A 21510-nucleotide genomic window follows, 5' to 3' on the forward strand; every position below is an offset into this window, starting at 1 on the left:
CCTATAATGCACCTAATTAGTGAATAGGTTTTTGTATACATTCCATCCAGATCTGTTATTTATATGAAATGCATATTCTTTATGAGGGATATATCCATCACGAGGATAATTGCTCTAAATTACCAACAACATTCTGCTAATAACAGACAAATTATACAGTGCTGCTAAAAATACATACAGATTTAGATAGATGTAAATGGCCTTACCTGCTACACTAGTTCTAAAAGTCCAGTCCTTCTTGTTGATTATACAAAGCTTTTGGCCACTGGGTGAAATCAAAACACTGTACAGTACTTGATCATGATAACCCCAACTTTTTAAGGACAGATGCATCGCTCATGGCTCCACTCGCAGACGGCTCACAATGAATCTGGAACAAAAAACACATTAATTCATTTTAATTGAAAAATAGTCAACTGCGTACCTATAACCAGGAGGCATTACTACTTAATCAATAAGAGCCCCATCATAAGAGACAGCATACGCAAAGAATGAATGTTGCCCAAGAGGCTGACATACAATGGAGGTGGCCATTCTCTTAGGTTAGTCTAACATCACATTTTAACAGGGCCGTGATTCAAATAATGGTTATCATCTTAAGCATTTCACAGCGGCAATGGGCGATACTGATACTCATGAAAAACAAAGGGAAGCTGCTATCTGCTGGTGCAAGGATGCTTGGTAATTTAAAGAGCAGATACAAAAGGGATTGCACAGTCGGCATAGAAAGGCTTTTTTTGTTGTTGTTGTTGTTGTCTTATGTGTTTTTAATGAATTGATTTGGCGACAAGACTATAAATCAGTATAAGAGGATATTAAAGAGGTTTATTGCCATAGAAAACATGTAAGCAAAAGGATAGCACTAGTCACACACCCTTAAATTTTAATCACCAGCAAATTCTTTATTATCTACACTGTGTTCTTGCACCAATTCAAATGTGATCATTTATTTAAATATGATGACATTTATATGCAGTATTCATTACAAAATTTCACAAGGAGCCTGTAAGGAAAACAGCATTTGCTAATGATAACACAAGCACTTGCAATATATTTCTTATGTGACTCACAGCTTAACAGTGACAAAGAGAATCTGTTCATTGTTAGCAAGGGGCACATTCCTCTATGACAAATGTCCAGCTTTCCAAATCACATTTGTACATCTATTGTCCCCTTTTGGACATTTGTACTGAACAGTGGAAGTACAATGGCTATCAAAAATGTGTAATGGACCACTTCACTGATATGATCAAAACCAAATGCTAGAAAATAACTTCTTCACTTACTATACACCTTTTGGATTCTTTCATTTAAACTGGTTTCAATACTTTACTACCACAACTTCAAATTCGAGAATAGCTGAGCATTATGCATAGCAACTGGCACTTGAAGTCAATTTGGAAAGTGGTTTGCGAAGATAGACTTCCATAGTCAAATTAATGTACACATAGTTTAATTAATATTGTTAATGGTGTGTGTGCATACTGTTTGTTAATAAAGTCATGTAAATGATGCATCACTAGATCCAAACCCCTTACAGCTTTGATCTAGATTGAAAGTCCTTTGGATGGATAATGTGAAGCATCTCTATTGTATTTTCAAGTGTTTATTAAATTTGCTGTTTTGTTATCCACGTCCAATGTAGAAAAGTAGTGTATGTACAAGTAAAGTAATGGCATAATTACTGTACTTGAACTGTATGGTAATATCCATTGCAAAAACCTCACAGCTTACCACATTCTTAATATATCATAGCGTGCGTACTGCAGGGCCATAGAACTAAAGCATTAAGAGACGATAGGGAGTGCTTTAACTGGTCATTATTACATACCCGCGGCATGTGGTGAGGCACAAGGCCAAAGACTTAATGAGAACTCTTTCATGACCATTAAAACTAAATCCTGGAGAGTTTTAATACAACTATAACAATATCTTTATTGCTTTTTCCGACCAGTATTTAATTTTACAACATTTTGTCGGTTTGTGCTATAAAAAAAAAAAAAAAAAAAACTTGTCTCGGGCAGACAGGGATAGAATTTCAGTCATTAAAGTATATTTTACACAACAAATGCCACATTTTCAATGGATATTTATATTAAATTAACAAGGAACATTTGGGGGTAAATAATACTCATTCATTGAAACCACATCTGCATCTAATAGTTTTGCACTGGAGACTTACTACTATATTGCAGTTTACAAACAGGTGAACAAAATGGAAGATTATTTATTTGTTGTGTGTGTCTAATTTTACATGTACAGGTGTAGCTGGATTTAACACATACCAGAGGTTAAATCTGTATATTTTAAACACCAGGGGGACTATGTAATAACATCATATTAGATTTATTTATTTTTTCTGAGTCAAACTTTTTGTGCTCAAAAGTAATAGAAACCAGAATTACATGTTACAGATGTAGCAAGTTTATTTTACCACCTGATAACACAGAATATTGCATTAAAATGTAGAACATTACATAGTTTCTATAGGATTCCATGGCAGTGTTAACACAGAAGATTGCAGAACTCGGAATATTCCACTATTTCAATAACCGTTACTACATCTGTATACTTTCTTTGAAATTAAATTTGACACGTTGTGTCATGTTAAATAGCTGATTGATACAATTTAATTTAAATCAGAATTATGTGTAAATTATCAGTGTAATATTATTTATAATAGCCATATTGTGAAAATAATGCATTTTGTTAACCTATATAATGAACTAACCACTCGTAAATAAAAAAATAGTTTGAAACATTCAACTCAATTCTGCGCTAACAACATAAACAAACTTTTGGATTTATGAGGCAACTGTGAAGGTGGTAATTGGCCCGTTGTGAGTGGTAAGGCCTCACAGGTGGGTAGCGAGACTGGTTAAACCCTTAATTATGTTAGCGGTAGTAACCACTAAGGTAATAAAGGGGTTAACCCCTCCCGCAACTCTCCCAGGAGGCCAAACCACCCACCCTGGGGCAACTACAAGTTTCACCCACCCCCTCTATCACCAACAAACCGGGCATTACTATTTAACCCTTTCATTGCCTTAGTGGTTAGCCCCTAAGGTAATGAAACTGGGTTGGAATTGTATTTTTATTACATAGGATTGTAGTACGGGGACTCCCGGTTTCAATCCGATGTAGCACAAGTAAAATGCACTTCTTTCTATGAACATCACGAACCCGATCTCGCCACGGAAACAAAATAAGTATGCTTAAGTCATGATGTCCATATTGAAGCTACCTGACTAGCAGTTACTGGCAAAAAAATAGCGTTTTGGCATTTTTTGACCTACCGCACTGCTTGTCAGAGTGCTAATGCTTGATAAAAAGTCGTTTCCAAGCGACTTTGACATTTTATCGAAGCTTTCACTTGGAAAGTGCCCTTAACAAGCGTTAAGTCTCTTATCAAAGCTACCTGAATAGCCCCCTGTATCCCCAAAGTCAATAATTGACATTAGCATCTGCGGTGCAATGCACTTTCTGACCAATGGATTTAGGCAGGATTTATTTCTATAAAGTGCACCCAGCTTAGGAAAAATTTTGGATGTCTATTTGTCAATATTCAAACCAGAATGTTAAATTGGAGTCAAGCCACATACCCAAATATTGAAAGCTCCAGTATTAACTGAGGCAAGATCAGTTTTAGAGCAGGTTCTAATCAGTAGCTCTCTCATGGGAAGCTTACGGAATGTAGCCGTAGTCCAAAAACACCATAGATCAGTGGTTCCCAAACTTTTTCGGTTCAAGGCTCCCCAAGGCGATCAGGATTTATTCAAGGCTCCCCAATGCGATCAGGATTTTTTTGCGGCGCCCAAAGTTGTATATATATACTGTACCTAACAGTTGCAGTGCGCAGTTGGTCTTGGTCTCACACTCACACTCACTCTCTCACTCTCTCACTCTCTCACTCTCTCACTCTCTCACTCTCTCTCTCTCACACACTCAGAGACACACACACTCAGACACACACACACTCACAGGGGAAATCAGAATGGGGGGTGAATTGGAGCAATGGGGTGAATCGTAACCTGGGGGGGGGGAAATCGGAGCAGGGGGGGAAATCGGGGCAAGGGGAAGAAAGAAAGGCATGGAGCAGTACTCACCCCGTGCTCCATGCAGGAAGAGGAGGGCCTCGCTTTGCAAGCTCGTATAGAGGTTGCTGCGGGCCAAAAAAAAATCCTGGCAGTGTGCCAACATGCTGCCTGGTGCATCGCGAGTGCGCTAAATCCTGTCACCCCGTGGTGACTGGGCGACGGGATTTATCGAGGTGCACGGCTGGGCAGGGGTCCCGGGCCCCCTGACTACAGGGCCCGGGACGCCAGTGCCCCCTGCTGCCAACAGAAATCGTGGGGCCCGGGACAAACATTTTAAGCAGTCCCCCCCTGTGTCAGCGGTATTGCCCGCCCCCCCCCCATTTTTTTCTCCCCCCCTTCCCATGTATTTCTCTCCTTTCCGTCTCACCCTCCCGCCTCGCATGTATTTCTCTCCCCTGCTTCTCACTTTTACTCCCTCTTTTCCTCACTCACCCCCTCTCTCCTCTCCCTCCGTCAATTACCCCACGCTCACTCATTCCGTCCTCCCCCACACAATTCCCCCCACAAGATATATACCATAAAACTTCCCCCCCCGAATACATACAAAAAAATCCCCACTCCCCAAATGCATACAAAATAACCCACCCAATTTTGTGTATATATATATTTATATATAAACACACAAATTATGTAGCGCTCAGGAGGATATACAGTGACACTAATAACAATAAATTATAAAATTATAATAACATACTAGATAAAGATACTTTACCACAATATTAACCTAAATTAAATCTACAAACCATAACGTGAAAGTGATAAAGAAAATGTCCAAAATAAATGTTCCACTCAGAAAAAAGAATAAATCCAGAAAGATATACAGTTACAGTTGAAAATCCAGGGAGCGTCTTTGCAGCTTTAAAGAGAGTGATATAGCCAACCACTTTGGATCTATGGACAAAACAAAAAACAAAAGCGCAAGCTCCATAGCACGTAACTGTTTAAAAATAAGGGTACATTTATTTTAAAAATCAGCAACCTATAGAAATGCACTTACATGATTTCAAACAGAACCATTCGTGGGAGAGAAATCTCTAGTGTGGTCATCTGCGAGGGTAGGGGGAGTTATATGTATTGGGGGTGTTGGGGTAATTTGTTATATGTATTGGGGGTGTTAGGGTCATTTTTATATATGTATTGGTGGTGTTGGTGTAATTTTTATATGTATTGGGGGTGTTGGGGTAATTTTTATGTATTGGGGGTGTTGGGGTAATTTTTATATATGTATTGGGGGTGTTGGGATAATTTTTGATGTATTAGGGGTGTTGGAGTTATTTTTATGTATTGGGGGTGTTGGGGTAATTTTTATGTATTGGGGGTGTTGGGGTAATTTTTGATGTATTGGGGGTGTTGGGGTAATTTTTGATGTATTGGGGGTGTTGAGGTAATTTTTATATATGTATTGGGGGTGTTGGGGTAATTTTTATGTATTGGGGGTGTTGGGGTAATTTTTATATATGTATTGGGTGTGTTGGGGTAATTTTTATATGTATTGGGGGTGTTGGGGTAATTTTTATATGTATTGGGGGTGTTGGAGTAAGTTTTTATGTGTTGGGGTAATTTTTATATGTATTGGGGGTGTTGGGGTAATTTTTATATGTATTGGGGGTGTGGGTGATTGTGTGTATATGTATGTGTAAGTGGGTGTGGGCGTATGAGCTTGCTGGGTTTGTGTGTTAATACATATATATATGTATATGTATAGAGAGAGAAGAACAGAGAGCGCACGTCCCATAGTGTAAAACAGTACATTTAATGAATAAAAAAGAGGACAAGGGGATTAAGAACACTCACAAAAGTACAAGATAAAAAGGCAGTTTGTGATATAATCACCACCAACAAGGCCACACCGTCCTGGAATACATTAGATGGTAGATAGTCCCTCCGGTTCACCTCCAGCCATTGTCGGATGATTGGAAGCAATGTCTCTAAGCGTCAGTGCGATTTGGAGATTCTTTCAGCCTCAGATCAGCTCCATGTGCTCTCCGGCCGTAAAGCGCGCCCTGCGTGATGACGTAGTGTCGTGGTAGCGTGCCCTGACGCGTTTCGTAACGACAGTGACTTTCTCAAAGGGAATATCAACTAGGGGGAGGGCTCGGTATTTATAGGCTCATCTATTCAAAGAGGAGTGGCGCCGGAGCAACCAGAGGCCAATCGTCAGTGCCCAAACATGAAACCACGGCACTGGCGATGGGCCAATGAAAACAACCGTGTCAAACCTAACTGCACAAATACTGATTGTTAATAGTGTGCATAGACAAAGCAAACTACAGATATAATTGAATATAATGTATAATACCACCAAATAAAACCACATAACAATGAAGGTGGATATAAATAATTGGTAAAACACATACATACACAAAAGAAAAATTTGTAAAATATGAAACATATAAAAATCAATAATTATAACTGACAGCATTAAAACTTCATAATGTATGTGTATGTACTAACATCAGCAGATGGACTCCTATTGGACATATCACATTTATGATTAGAGCATTAATAAAGGAAGACCCTCATATAACAACAGTTCATTATACATCAACCAATAAAATACAGTATTAAATATCATCTACATGTATATAATATTATACATGTCCCAAGTCTCTCATTAATAATAATAAAAATAAAAATAAAAACAAAGACCATCACTGATAAACTCCATTAATATAAATGAACTATACATAAAGAAATTATTATGTATATAAAACGGGTGTAAACCAAGTGAAAATAAATCAATTTCTAGATCTAAGGACCAAATAAATTCTAATAAATCTAACCTCACTGGACTAAGGAAAAAATAGAAATTGTGAAGAAATGATATAGGATATAAATAATGGGTAGTGAATGAATATAGATGGGAAGGGGAAAGATGGGGGGAGGGGGGGAGGGGGGGGAGGAAATGATCGTGGGGGAGGAAGGAATGAGGAAGGGGGGGGGGGGGGAAACTGTAGCAGAGAAGAGGGATGGCAGAGTCAATGGACCAGGACTGGGGATTACACCAAAGTACTAGTGTCTAAACAATCATTGAGTCCACCAGGGGTTAAAGTTCCCAACTGGTGGATCCAATAGGTCTCCCTTCGACACAACATTTTGTACCGATCTCCCCCTCTAACAGAGGCAGGAATGTGTTCAATACCCATAATCAATAAAGAATCTGGACTCTTATTGTGAAAACATTTAAAATGTCTAGAAAGATTATGGGTATTCATACCATGCAGCACATTCCTCATATGCTCGAGGAAGCGGGTACTGAGGGATCGTGTGGTGCGACCAACATATTGTTGGCCGCAACCACATTGTATAAGGTAGACCACATAAGTGCTAAGGCAATTATTACTGCCCCTCACCTCATGTTTCCCACCTTTTCGAAGGGAGACAAACTCCGCTGAAACAGTTAAATGTTTGCATGTGATGCAGCGGCCTCTGCCACATCTGTGGTTACCAGAATGGCACACAGGCGTGGCATTAGCAGCCCCATCAATCGTGGATAATTTACTCGGAGCTAAGATTGTTTTGATATTTCTAGCCTTCCTATATATTATCGGTGGTCTCTAAGGAAGAATATTACCCAAATGGGGGTCACACTTCAAGATGCTCCAATGGGTATTTAATATACCCCTGATGGTTCCAAATGACTGATTAAAAGTGGTGATAAATCTAGGATTTCCATCGATATACCCGATCTATTCCCAGGTTTACCATAACCTACACGTGGCTTAATGGAGTCTTTAGATTTCTTGAGTAGTGTGGATCTGTCAGCGGTCTGTGCCCTCCTGAAAGAGTCGTTGACAAGGACGGGGTCATAACCCTTCACTGCAAATTTGTTACTTAAATTAATCGATTGATTAAAAAAATCCCTCTCTTTGGTGCAGTTCCTTTTTAGACGATAGAACTGTCCCAAAGGTATGTTCCTGAGCCACTGTGCATGGTGATTACTGGATGAATGCACGGGGGGAGGTCAGTGCTGAGGGGGCCTGTGCCACGTGGGGGGGAGGGCCGGTGTGCTGTGGGTGGTGGGAGCTGATTGGGTCGGTGTGCTGCGGGGGGGACCCAGGTGTGCTGCTGATGGTGCACCGATGCTGCCGGGGGGTGGCGGTTTTGGCCCGGGGGGGAGGGGGTGTGGCAGTGCTGCTGGGAGACATCTGTCTCCCGGTGTTGCTCCTCCAGCGTGCGGGCCGGGCCTCCCTCTCGCGCCGGAAGCTAACCCAACTTCCGGCGCTGCCAACAGGGAGACCCAGCACCGGGTTAAGAGGTTTGTTTTTTTAAAACAAATTAATTAGCAGCCCTTGTTCCCAGCTGCTGGCGGCCCTCATCGCAGCGCCCCTCTAGCCAATCCACGGCGCACCAGGGCGCCACGGCGCACAGTTTGGGAACCACTGCCAGAGATATTGTTTTGTCAGTGTTTTAAAACAATTATTTTAGTTGATTCCGTTTTTAACTTTTGAAAAATCAGATTTCAGTACATTTTCAAGGGCACAGAGGCCGGGACTGCATGCATATAATGTAGGTTAGTATCATCAGCATACATATGCAGAGAAGTTGTCACAAACTGTAATTTCTAAAGACAGGAAAAAAGTATGAGCCCCAGAACAGAGCCATGGTGGACTGCACAGGTAATATTCAAATGGTTAGAATTGGATTGTGAGATAGACAGATGTTGGGATCTTCCTGACAAATAAGAGTTAAACCAGTTAAAAGCATTTGGTCCATTTTCTAGAGTACTGGTGCTTGTTTAACTTAATAGCATTGCCAGCAGTATCAAATGCCTTTGCAAAATCTAGGAATATTGAACCAGTCAACTGTCCATGTTCCATATCGCATTGAATCTCATTGCCAATTTTTAAGAGGACAACACAGAGGACTCTTAAAACTCACAGAAGTGGAAAGGTTTAAATGGTAATAAAATAATGTGTAAAATGAGACTGCCTAAATGCTCTCCATAATATTTTTTGTTCATTTCAGTATTGTTCTGCACATACACTGCAGAGGTAAAATATATATTTTACCGGTACCGATGCAGTCACTAGATTTGATTATAAAAGACCATGGAACAGATTTAAAGGAAATCCATCAAATGGGTGTAAACAAGTCAAGGCTATAAAAAAAAGAGTTTAATGTGAACTTTTTCTAAGATACAGTGCTGATAGGACTCCACCATAGTTAGACCAATGTCAAAGCTTTTAATACTTTAGAGCTAATAAAATAGATAGCATGATCTTTCCCACAGCACATTATTGAATAGTTTATATCCCACTTCGAAATATGTGTCATCAGCACATAGCTTACTATGCTTCAATGTGACCTTGCCATTTTATAATCCTTTTATCAGAAATACCTTCTGACACTACATTATTGCAACCGTGCTGAATTATCTACTTTATTCTTCATATAAACAGTTTTTACACTGAACACATTTTAGAATCAATAACCATACTTGAGCCTACTTCCTGAGCCGTGCCGCATTTTGTTCGGCATCATAATAAATTAAACGTACGATAACGTTTTGGCTTTAAAAAGCTTGTTAAATAAGCAAATGTATTCGTTTTACAAATGAATTTTTTCAGAAATATTTTTTTATGTTCTTTTTATTTCTTTTTTTCAATAGTGCGTTACTTTCCATCAAAATAGGCAGGAGCTACCATTTATGTATAACAAAAAGTGTATTCGTTTTTGTTAAACAATATATTTGTGTATTATAGTAAGCTGATTCTAGAAAATCCCTGTGCTTTCTAGTGAACATGTTCAGCATACATTATATATATTATCGTTGTTTCTCAAAGAGCTTGCTAATGAAGGTAGATTATTTTTTCAAGCATTTCTTGTTCTGTAGTCAGTTTCTCAAATGGAAGTTAATGCATTGTTAACTACAGAGTACATTACCATTTTTCTCACCATATTAGATACAATCCTATTTCTCACACACACACACACACACACACACACACACACACACACACACACACACACACACACACACACACACACACACACACACACACACACACACGGAGAAAAACAAGAAGTGATCTCCTTTAATACAGACAGAAAGAGACACGTGACAGGGTATCATTGGTGGTCACATATAACCCACACCTAGAAGTCTTATGCTAATTTCGATTTCACATGGCACACAAACTATATACCATACCAAGGGGTAAATCTTACTAAATCCATGCAGACAATCTATAAGTACAACTATCGTCAACAAATTTGTAAGCTCAAGAGCGATTTAGAAGAATGGGATAGATATTGCATCTCCTGGATATGCAGAATTACAGCAGTCAAAACGACTCTCCTTCCCAGGATTATGTACCATTTATGGACTCTTCCAGTCCAAGCCCTGGAGAAAGATATTTCCAGTTTACAGCGTAATATTGCTAGGTTCATATGGTCAGGGAAAAGATCAAGAATCTTAAAAACAATACATAAAAGGCCCTAGAAGCTAGGGGGTTAGCCGAAAATATTTTCAGGCTTCGCAGCTGAGCCAGATACTCCTCTGGATCTCAGAAAGGGGTACGAGAGCATGGGTTGATATAGAGAACCATATCTGTTCCCCTGCAGGTCTAGACACTCTGATGTGGCTGAACAGCCAAGATAGACCACCAGGAGGAATGGCAAACCCAATGATTAAATACTCACTGTCATTTTGGGATTGGCTCAAATTTAAGTACAGATTTACGAGCAATTCTCCCCAGGGAGGGAGGAAGTGGGGTTTACAGCCTGGAAGAGAGGTGGCATAACTAGGATCAAACACATATCGGATAAAAAAAATTAAGGATTTCCCGGGGCTCCAACAGAAGGCTGATTTACGGCCGGGATAAGTGTCAGATATCTCCAGCTAAAACATTTTATCACAACAAAGCACATGAGCACATCTCCGGCTGTTATATTATCATATTTCAAAATTCCATATATCTTAAGATATTTGGGCAAGGGTTTAATCTCAACCATTTATAAGATACTGGTAGATGTGGATTTTTCTATAAAGACTGTCTATATGCAGCAATGGGAAGAGGAGATAGGAGAAGTCCTGGAGGTCGAGGTATGTGAGGCGGCAGCTTCCATCTCCATATGTACGATCATAAAAGAAAATGCATATAAGATGTTGTGTCGCTGGTACCTTACACCAACAAGACTACAAGCTGTCAATAATAGTTTATCCAACCTATTTTTCCGAGGCTGTGGACAGTGAGGATCCCTCTTACATGTTTTGTGGTCCTGTCCAGTTCTTACCCCCTTGGCGGTAGGTATTTGACCATATCAATTCCCTAGGAGACACACGGATGGTCCCTGACCCATGGCTGGCCCTATTAGGCAGATCCCCTCCCACCGTTCCCAGGCACAGATACAAATTAATGCTGCATATCTTGCTGGCCGCTAGAGGTTCCATAGCGGCATGTTGGAATAAACTGACTAGCACAGGGTTAATATCCATCAAACGCAGGATATGGCATATCCTGAAAATGGCGCATATCACGGCATATCTAAGAGAGACATCCCATAAATTTGCTCGGGTGTGGGAGCCATGGTTGTCACAGGAGGGTGGCATGGGTCTTGACCCAGAGCTAGGAATGCTGTAAACATTGTTCTGATGCTTCGGAAGGCCATAAACCGAGAGAAGATTTAGGAGATATGAATAAGACGAGACGCTGAGATGTAATTATGAGAATACTGCAGTAATTTCCCCTGTCCCTTCAACCCCCTGCCCACTTTAATTATTGTGTTCGATCCCCTATGGTTGCCCCCCAACCCCTGCCCCATCCCGTGAGTGACTGACGTATGCGATTTTTGTACAACACACCAAATATAAATGTTCAGTAAGGTGAGCTACCTATATGAATAAACGAATGCCGATGTACTGTAATGCTTAACAATCTCCCCTACCCTTTTTCCTTTTTATACCCCAATTTTACAATAAAAATCTATGTTTAAAAAAATGTTTAAAAGTCTAGTTTGCTGTGTGTAAGGGATAAAGGGATAAAGGCTAGTGCAAAGGGGACAGTTTTAGTTGTACTCTCTATCTCATACACCAAAGGACTGTAAAACATTTTAGCAGCAGAATGTATAAAAGTATATTTTATTAAGCAGCAGTGTTTTAAAATATGTTTAAACTTTATACATTAAAGCAGGCAGGGACTTTCATCCTAGGAACATAGGGGGCTCCTGGCCACCTGGACTTTGGTGCCAGTGAGTCTAATCCCAGGTCCGTAAATCAAAGTCACACTAGCTGCCAGGGGTGTGAAAGGCATCTAAACAAGATAGCTGAGTTAAGTGTCCAAATCCTGGGAGTATGACAGACCATCTGGTCAAGCAGTCATCTCCCTAGACTGAGAGGCACCTGAGCTCTGCATGACAAGTAGGCAAGATGGCGTTTTTCGCACATGCTCCGTTGCCATGCTTAAGTTCAGGTGCCAAGTTTCACAAACCTGGTAAAGTGTGTGAGTGGCTAGAGATGAAGTTCCCATGCTTATGGGTTGGCAGTAATGCTGTAGTAATGATGTTGCAAATGTTATAAAAATGTTAGTAGCCAGCCCAGAGAGCAGGTTTTTCCTCAGAGATTTCTAAAGACATTCCTAAGAGAGATTGTTAAAGAGATTCCTAAAAGATTAGAACACCAGTCCAACCTGTGATTCCAAGGTCCAAAGTGTGTAACCTAAGCCTTGCGGAGACATCAAGGAAACAGCTACAAGACTTTAAGCAGAAAAGTTTCTAAATCACACTTTCAGTACCTTTTGGAGTGGAAAGTGCAGGAGCTGCTGGAGGCTCATGCCGATTTGAGCTCCAGAACAATTCGGGCTAAGACACGGTCAACCAACGGACTATTTAAAGACTTTGTTTCAATCAGGAAAGTTAGTTTTTCAACCCCAAACCCCCACTAAATGTACTTTCTTCTGCCTATTGTAATTCAAAGTGTGTTTGCCTGTTTCTACAGAATAAATCACAATTAATTTTACTTATTGGCTTTGCTCAGTGATATGATCCCGGTATAAATGTGTAGGTACCTGGTCTCCCGTGACAATCACACGCAGAACAAGAGACAGTCCTGTCGGCGAACATTTCTCTGACTCTGGCCATAAGATGAACGATCTGAAGGTGGTCATACTCAAAGATAATCTTAGAACACCGAAAGAGAGACGGTTGCATGAATACAAATGTATGCAACTGTTCAGGACACTTAGGCGGAGGCCTAAACTGAGACCGCAGTTTCACAAGAAAACTCTCTTCCCATGAGTGCTAAAGGTCATGTCTATACATACTGCACTATATGAATGTTACACGCACGCACGCACACACACACACACACACACACACACACACACACACACACACACACACACACACACACACACACACACACACACACACACACACACACACACACACACACACACACACACTATAATTCCATCCCTATATACCAATAGGGACCACATAGTATCTACCCACACTTTTAGTAATTCAACACCATCTTACATTTCCACACCTACCCACACCATTGGTACACACTCCCACTCCACACACACCTTTAGTAAAACACTGTATACAATGTGGGTGCTTTATAAATTTATATTTATATACATACATACACAAACACACACACCTTAACATCACTAACATTCAGGGACTATTTAACACCTGAAGTCATAAATTGCATACTGCACAGGGGGGAGAGATAGGTTTCAGTCACAGATAACATTCCAAGATGCACTGTTTTTAAGTTTAACCTTGGTTGCTTTATTCAATGTAACATGGCCAGGAAGAAGAGATCAGTGTATCTCTAAAGCTCGCACAAATAAAAGCATTTAGTTACCCACAGAACGGTAACGTCTATTCATTTTTTAATTTATTTATATAAAGCAGAAAATAGCCGTGTTAGTCCAGTTGCGATAGTGCAGAATAAATGAGTTCTTCAGTATTCAATATTCCTTTGTATATCAGTATTGCTTGACCTGAAGCAGAGAGGAGAACTCTCGAAAGCTTGTCCTATAACATAAATTGTTAGTCCAATAAAAAAGGTATCACCGAATACTGAAGAACTCATTTATTCTGCTCTATATATATACTGTATATGTATAAAATATATATATATATATAGACCATACGATACCGGTTGCAACACGACATCAAGGGACAGCACGCAGGTAAGTAAATCATGAATTTTCTATATTTGCACCACCTTGAGAAAGGTCCCACTGGGGGACCGAAACGTCGTTTTTTGTGTCTTCTATCAAATATAGAAAATTCATGATTTACTTACCTGCGTGCTGTCCCTTGATGTCGTGTTGCAACCGGTATCGTATGGTCTGTTATTGCTTTATGGGATAAGCACCAAAATGTATTTACTTGCATATGGTGTGCTGGCTGTGCATTGGATTCTATATATATATAGAATCAATATATATATATATATATATATATATATATATATATATATATATATATATATATATACTGTGTATATATATATATATGTATATATATACTGTGTGTATATATATATATATATATATATATATATATATATATATATATATATATATATATATTGTATGTCTTTATTTATATAGTACCATTATTGTACATAGCACTTCACATTAGTAATACAAGTGACAAACATATTAATAGCAAATAATACAAATAACAGATCATGGGAATAAGTGCTTCAGTCATAAAAGTAACATTTTGGAAGAGGTGTCCCTGCTCCGAGGAGCATACAATCTAATTGGTGGGGAGAACGTACAGAGACAGTAGGAGGGCATTCAGGTAAGTGCGTCTGCAGGGGGCCAAGGTTTATGTATTGTGTATAGTATTAGCCACGGTGCTACTCATATGCTTCTTTAAGCAAGTGTGTCTTAAGGTGGGTCTTAAAGGTGGATAGAGGGGGTGGTAGTTGGGGATTGAGCGGAAGGGCATTCCAGAGGTGTGGGGCAGTAAGTGAGAAAGGTTTAAGATGGGAGATAGCTTTAGATACAAAGGGAATAGAAAGAAGACATCCTTGAGCAGAATGCTAGAATCGAGATGGTGCATAGCGAGAAATTAGGGCTGAGATGTAAGTAGGGGCAGAAGAGTGTAAAGCTTTAAAAGTGAGGAGGAGAATTGAGTGCGAGATGCAAGATTTGATAGGAAGCCAGGAGTGATTTCAGCAGGGGAGACGCCGAGACAGATTTAGGAAACAGTAGAGTGATTCAGGCAGCAGCGTTTAGGATAGATTGTAGGGGAGACAGGTGAGAGGCAGGAAGGCCGGACAGCAGGAGGTTACAGTAATCAAGACGGGAGAGAATGAGGGCCTGAGTCAGAGTTTTAGCAGTTGAGTAACAGAGGAAAGGGCGTATCTTTGTTATATTGCGGAGGAAAAAACACCAGGTTTTGAATGTGAGGGGCAAATGTGAGAGAGGAGTCGAAATAGCAGAGGCCAAAAACTGTTCAAAGCCATGATCGCGCTGCGGTGGGGGTTCATGCTTCCGCAACATTAATCCATCTGGGCCACAATCATTTTGGGACCGCGAGTGGCCGTGTCAAGACAAACAGTAAGTCTCGCTACATCTGTATAATGATTTGTGACAAAATAAGCAATGTGCGCTAATAGTTTGTTGATGATACATAGACCCCTTTTTCCCCCAAACATTTGCTTAAATATCATTTAAATTAAACTGCATTTAAAATATTTTAAACAAACCAACAAAAGCCCTTTTTGATTAAAATAAAAATATAAAACATTGTAACACTGGGACAAAGGCAAACTGATACAAGATTACACATGTCTATCTTAGACTGAAGTTCTGGGGGCGTATATATATCAAGGTAAAAGTGGTGCAATTCTGGAGCACAAATATTGCTCCAGATGTCTCAAAGAAAAAATCCTATTAATTCCAGTAGGAATTTTTTTTAATTTGAACATACTGTATGGTGCAAGAAACACTTTCTTACATTTGACACAAATGCACACAGATAATAGAGCAAGTTGTCAAAACAAAGTCTCTCCCAAAGTCTTCCAACTGCAAAACTGGAGAAAAAGAACTGCAAAAGACTTATTAAAGAGAATGGTCCAACAGCATGTAGCAGAATTTTGTGCATTTTTACGTGATGCCATTTTTTGGCTATGGTTGCAAAAAAATTCTGCAGTTGGAGACTTCTATTCATGTACATTCAGTGTTTATAGAATTAGTCCCATTTTGACATAGAGGGTAATTGCTAGCAATGTTCACCTTGTGCAGAAGAAGCATATTGCAGATCTTTAATACATTACCATATTTAAATTGATCATACAGTAGCTTATTTCAAAATCAAAAAGTAAAAAATCAAAAATCAAGTCATCGCTCTTTATCCTAGTAACCAAGCACTGGCAATTTCAAGTATTATAGTACCAGGTTTTCACCTTAACTAAAAATCTATGTTCAAATTATTACAAACCCAACCACATCGACAGAAATAACAGAAATAACATTTATACAAAAGTTTTCTTCAATAAAATAATATCTTTTTTAAAGACCTGTTGCGAATGTGAACTGCTGAAGCCCTTTACAAATTAAATATTTTTTCTTACCATTATTCTTTTAAACAAACAAACAAACAAACAAACAAACATACAATATAAACATATCAGCTTGCCAACCTTAAAAAGGTATGTTCAAATTGCCTAATCATGTCTTTCCTATGCACTTTTAAGATTGCCAACACATAAGTATTTACAAGACGACTAAAGTCCCGAGAAATAATATTACATTAAGTCTGAAGATCAAAATAAATTACACTACAGTGTTGAACTTGCTTTACTATACTGCTAGGTTTCAAACATGGTCTTGAGGGCACTGTAAATGATCAAAAATTTGAAATTAACTACACATAACACTGAATAAGATTTTATGGCACATTTTACTAAGCAGTGCTATGGCATAAGACACCCATCAGCGTCAGAAGGCACCTTACGGCTCATTCACTTCAATGGTCCTTAAGGTGTCTTACAGAGCTAGAATGTATATTGAGGCCCACCGTAAACATGGGCCTTAGGGCAGGAAGGTGTCATGTAGCTCAGGGTGGGTTTGTACGTAGCACTGTCTAGTAAATATGGCTTGAACAAACTAAAGCACACAAAAAAACAAGGAAGTCAAAAGATACTGAGCAGGGATGATTAAAGTAAGAGGTTTATTGGTGTATACTTGTTTTAGTTCTTACAGTACAGTATGTTGCTCATATTTGCATTTCAGTTAGTAATAAATCCTAAGAGAATTGCAGCATTTTGTTGGCAGCTTCCATTGAAGCCTTTGAGAACTATGGTGAGATACTGAAGTGTGTACCTTTCACCTGTGAAAAAAAACATCTTATAAAAAGCTAAGTGAAGGGAATCCCCAGACAGAAGTGGAAAACAGATGGTTAAGTGGTGATAAAAGACCAAAAGGGAAAACACTGTACATATTTTTTTATTTCATCTACTGATTCAGCTGTTTACCTTGCAGTTCATTTTCTTCTTGGCTAGAATTGGATCCTACGAGAATTTAAGTCCAGTTCTGTTAATACCTTCTCTCATTGAGCAAACAGCTCTTTACTGTACCATAGAAAAAGCTGATGCCCATTGTCAAGGGAGACCAGGTACTTTTTACACCATTTATATATTACCGGGATCATTCATTAGGCAGAACAAATTGCGTTTATTTTGGTAAACCCATGTACAACAAGAAGAAATACACATGGAACAGTTAAAAATACACTTACTGGGGATCTGGGGGGAAAATCTAGACTTTCCTAGGTGCAGGGCGCCCGCTTGGATGAGTTTACCCTGACCAGGGTATACACCAGGTTCTCTTGGTCCTTTTTTCGGCTTCAATTCCTAGCCGCGACCTCTGTTCGATTCTGAGAATCTGGGTGCAAAAGACGGGACTTAGTCTCTGTGAAGCAGAAACGAGTGGAGGAAAGCATCCCAAGAACAGAGCTCAAGAGCATGTGAGTAGGCACTGTTATATGAATATCAAAATAGACATCAACAGGTAAGTGTAACCAATCTGGTATATATTCATCCAAGGTATAGTGATCTTGATCCTATTATGCTCTTTGTATAGGGTTAGCCAACCAACAATAAAACATGGGGATGTCTGAAAAGATCTCCAACGGGATCAGCCAAACCCCCACAATAGCCGGTGAATGTGTCCCTAGAGCTGGATCATAACTTGTAAGTGAGACAGCATAAATACTTGTAGGTTCTCACTGAAATTGTCTTGGATGGGCGTGCAACAGCTTCAATGGAGACAGCAAGTTAGGGTTTCTTCCATCAAGGAGGACGTGGCCATGCACTGCATACACTCAGGTGCAAAGGAGAGACTAATGCCGCCGGGTCACTTAAAATTTATGTTTTATTGAAGTTTGCAATCCATTAAAAACCGATGCAAGTACCTCGAGGAGAACGCTCTGACACGTTTCGTGCTGACGGGCACTTTGTCAAAGAGTAGTGTCCTCCTCGAAAGTGCCGGCATATGTAGTGATTGGCTGCCCGATGCTCTGCCCCCATACGTCATCATCTAGGTCTCCCGCGATACAGAATCACGGGAGTCTATCGGTGACGCAAAGGAGGAGGTGACTCCAGCAGCCTCTCAATAACAAAATGCCTAAACACGTATGATAGACTATTTAAACAAACATATATCACATCAAACCAACATAAAAATCAAATCAAGCAAAGCATAACACATGCATACTGTATATAAATAAACAATATAGTCAGCCACTCACGATGAGAAGTTACAGTCACATACAGAACAAATAAAGAGTTGTATACTCTAAGACTGACTAAAAGACAAACATCTTTAAGATTAAAAAAATAGGTATATAAAAATGTATATACAGTAGCAAATATGTGTATATATCATAAAGAACTAATAGAGGTACTTAATAATCATAGTGTTAACTCATGTTATTTGTTCATTACTAATGATTTTATCTCTGATTAACAATAACAGTAAATAAATGGTGGGTGAAAAGGTGACTAAAAATCCTCCACTGTATAGCATATAGCATATAAAACCAACCTCACACTGGTGAGACCCAAAAGGTTGAAACAGCTGCCTGGCTGTGGCTTCTCTGCCTTTTGGCTATGATCAAGCGTATGGTCTGTCCTTCCAAGGATGGACTTTGTGGATATACACTTGATTCAATGGTCAAAATGGCTGTAAAGCAGATATAATAAGCCCAGGCATTTTTAGTTTGTTGTAACCCAAGGATGGTAAACCTGGCAGGGTTCATTGGTTGCTGCACCTTTGGGTTGTGGTGTGCCTGCATCACAAGAGCACCATGTGTGTGTGGGTGTGGGTGTGTGTGGGTGTGTGTATGTGTATGCATGTATGCATGTATGCATGTAAATATATATATATATATATATACGTGAGTGGGTTCAATGGCTTTGCATCTCATCCCAGCCTCTGTCTAAAAGCTGTGTTTAAAACAGCATGCATTGGCTTGAGGATTTGCTTTTGTAATACGAGCTTGAGACAAAAGGTGGCACTGAGTGCTCATTTGCATGACATTTCCCAGAATCCCTTGCTGCAGTGGAAGCGATGTATGCCGGGCGATAATGGGGAAAGACAGGGTTGCAGACCTGTCTAAGACATGCAAATGAACATACAGTAATATTTACAGTGGCTTTATGCTTTACTGTGGAGGGTTTTTGTCACTTTTTTTACCCACCATAACCTTAATAATAGTGATATATATATATATATATATAGAGTCTGATACACAAGATTGGTCTTTAAACACACTAATCTCTGTTTAGTCACAACTGGTTCTTTGTCTGCCTTACAATTTGCATGTAAACTAAGCAACAATTGATTGTTTGGCAGTGTTTTATTATCAATGCAGATGAGCTACTGAGCCACTAAACATCATCTTTGACGAGGAATCCCTCCCTGAATATTCCAGTTAATTTACTATCTCAATAAAAAGTTATAACATATTTTGTGGATCAATTAAGCAAATGCCACATTTACAATTACTAAGTGGTATAAAGCATCTTACAGGCGGGCCACTTACATGAAGTACTGTTTAGTATATCTAGGTTAAAGGGGGTAAATCATCCAACTATGGTTGTGCTGATCTGGGCACTAACACACAAGAATACCAATTGAGGTTGTATTGGCAGTATCGCAGTATAATGACTATCCCCTAAATGATTTTCTTCACACGCTGCTTTGCAGTTCTTCATTGGTTAAATAAATTACTTAACTTTCCCTATTGGTCACAACTTGTAATATATTTACCATGGCCATTTTCTGAAAAAAAACTTAAAACTTTGTCTGACAGTTTCTGAGTTCAGTGCTACATGGCAGACACAACTTATGTATGAGAGGATACCACTGAGCAGGGTTTCCAAGCAATTTAACTTTTTGGTCTATGAGTGGGGAAAAAAAAGTCAGAAAAGCAGACGGAGATAATTTATTGTCTAAAAAAAAGGGATAGCTAATATTGAGAATAAAGATTTGACTGCCGGTTAGAAAATGAGTTGTGGTATATCAGAAAAGAAACGGCAGATTCAATGTCTCTTGTATTAACATATTGATATATAAAACATTAAGAAACAAGAGCAGTAAAAAATGGTTGGTATTGAAGCGATTTTATTGTATCTTCTGTATTATGGGGATTCCAGGTTTCTCTATTCTTAATTAAAATGCATTATTGGACATGCTTTTGTACAATTGATGAAATTCCATATTTCAAATGAGGTCTTTTAGGCTTGTTCTCTAAATTTGTTTTGCAAATAGGGCAGAAAAATATGAAATAGTGTACAGTTGATACTACAGATGCAGCCAGCAGTATTAGAACTCTTGCCTGGGAAATTCTGGGGCAGTCTCACAGTAAATGCCTCAACATTTCTGTGAGATTCTTAATGGCCCATCAGATTAACACAGCGGGGGGTCCCTGCAGTCCCATTCAGTTTGAATGGGACTGCAGGGACACCCCACTGTGTTAATCCGATGGGCCATTAAGAATCTCACAGAAATGTTGAGGCAATGTTGAGGCATTTACTGTGAGACTGCCCCAGAATCTCCCAGAATTTCTCAGGTAAGTGTTCTATACTGCTGGCTGCATCTGTATAATTAAATGGTTTTGAAAGCAGTGAGTGGATACTTATCATTGCATGTCCTATGATCTAATTTTAGTGTTTATTTTTTTTGCCCATATTAGATTAACGTTTTAATTTTAATGGCTAAAAGGTACAGTAAATAGAGGTAAATTCAGATTTTAGTGCCTTAAAGGTAGATTGCAAGTAAAACAACAAATAATTATTTCACACAAAATGTAATCAATTTGTAGATAATTTTTGTGAAAAGTCCTACTATAAATATTCCAGTCAAACTTTTTTAATAAAAAAAATACAATTGTGGATTTGTTAAAAATTATATATACAGTATATGTGCATGAA

General features: G+C 39.1%; 1 protein-coding gene across 8 annotated transcripts in view; it reads right to left on the reverse strand.

Moving 5' to 3' along the window:
- LINGO2 (leucine rich repeat and Ig domain containing 2) overlaps positions 1-21510 on the reverse strand; it is a 1433890-nt gene that overhangs the window by 458814 nt on the left and 953566 nt on the right. For all 8 annotated transcript variants that reach the window (XM_075595710.1, XM_075595720.1, XM_075595739.1 and 5 more), the window contains one exon: positions 207-370. The gene's annotated coding sequence lies outside the window, so the exon portion shown is untranslated. The remainder of the gene's footprint in view (positions 1-206; positions 371-21510) is intronic.

This window comes from Ascaphus truei, chromosome 1 (genome assembly GCF_040206685.1).
Source record: "Ascaphus truei isolate aAscTru1 chromosome 1, aAscTru1.hap1, whole genome shotgun sequence".
Classification (NCBI taxonomy): Eukaryota; Metazoa; Chordata; class Amphibia; order Anura; family Ascaphidae; genus Ascaphus; species Ascaphus truei.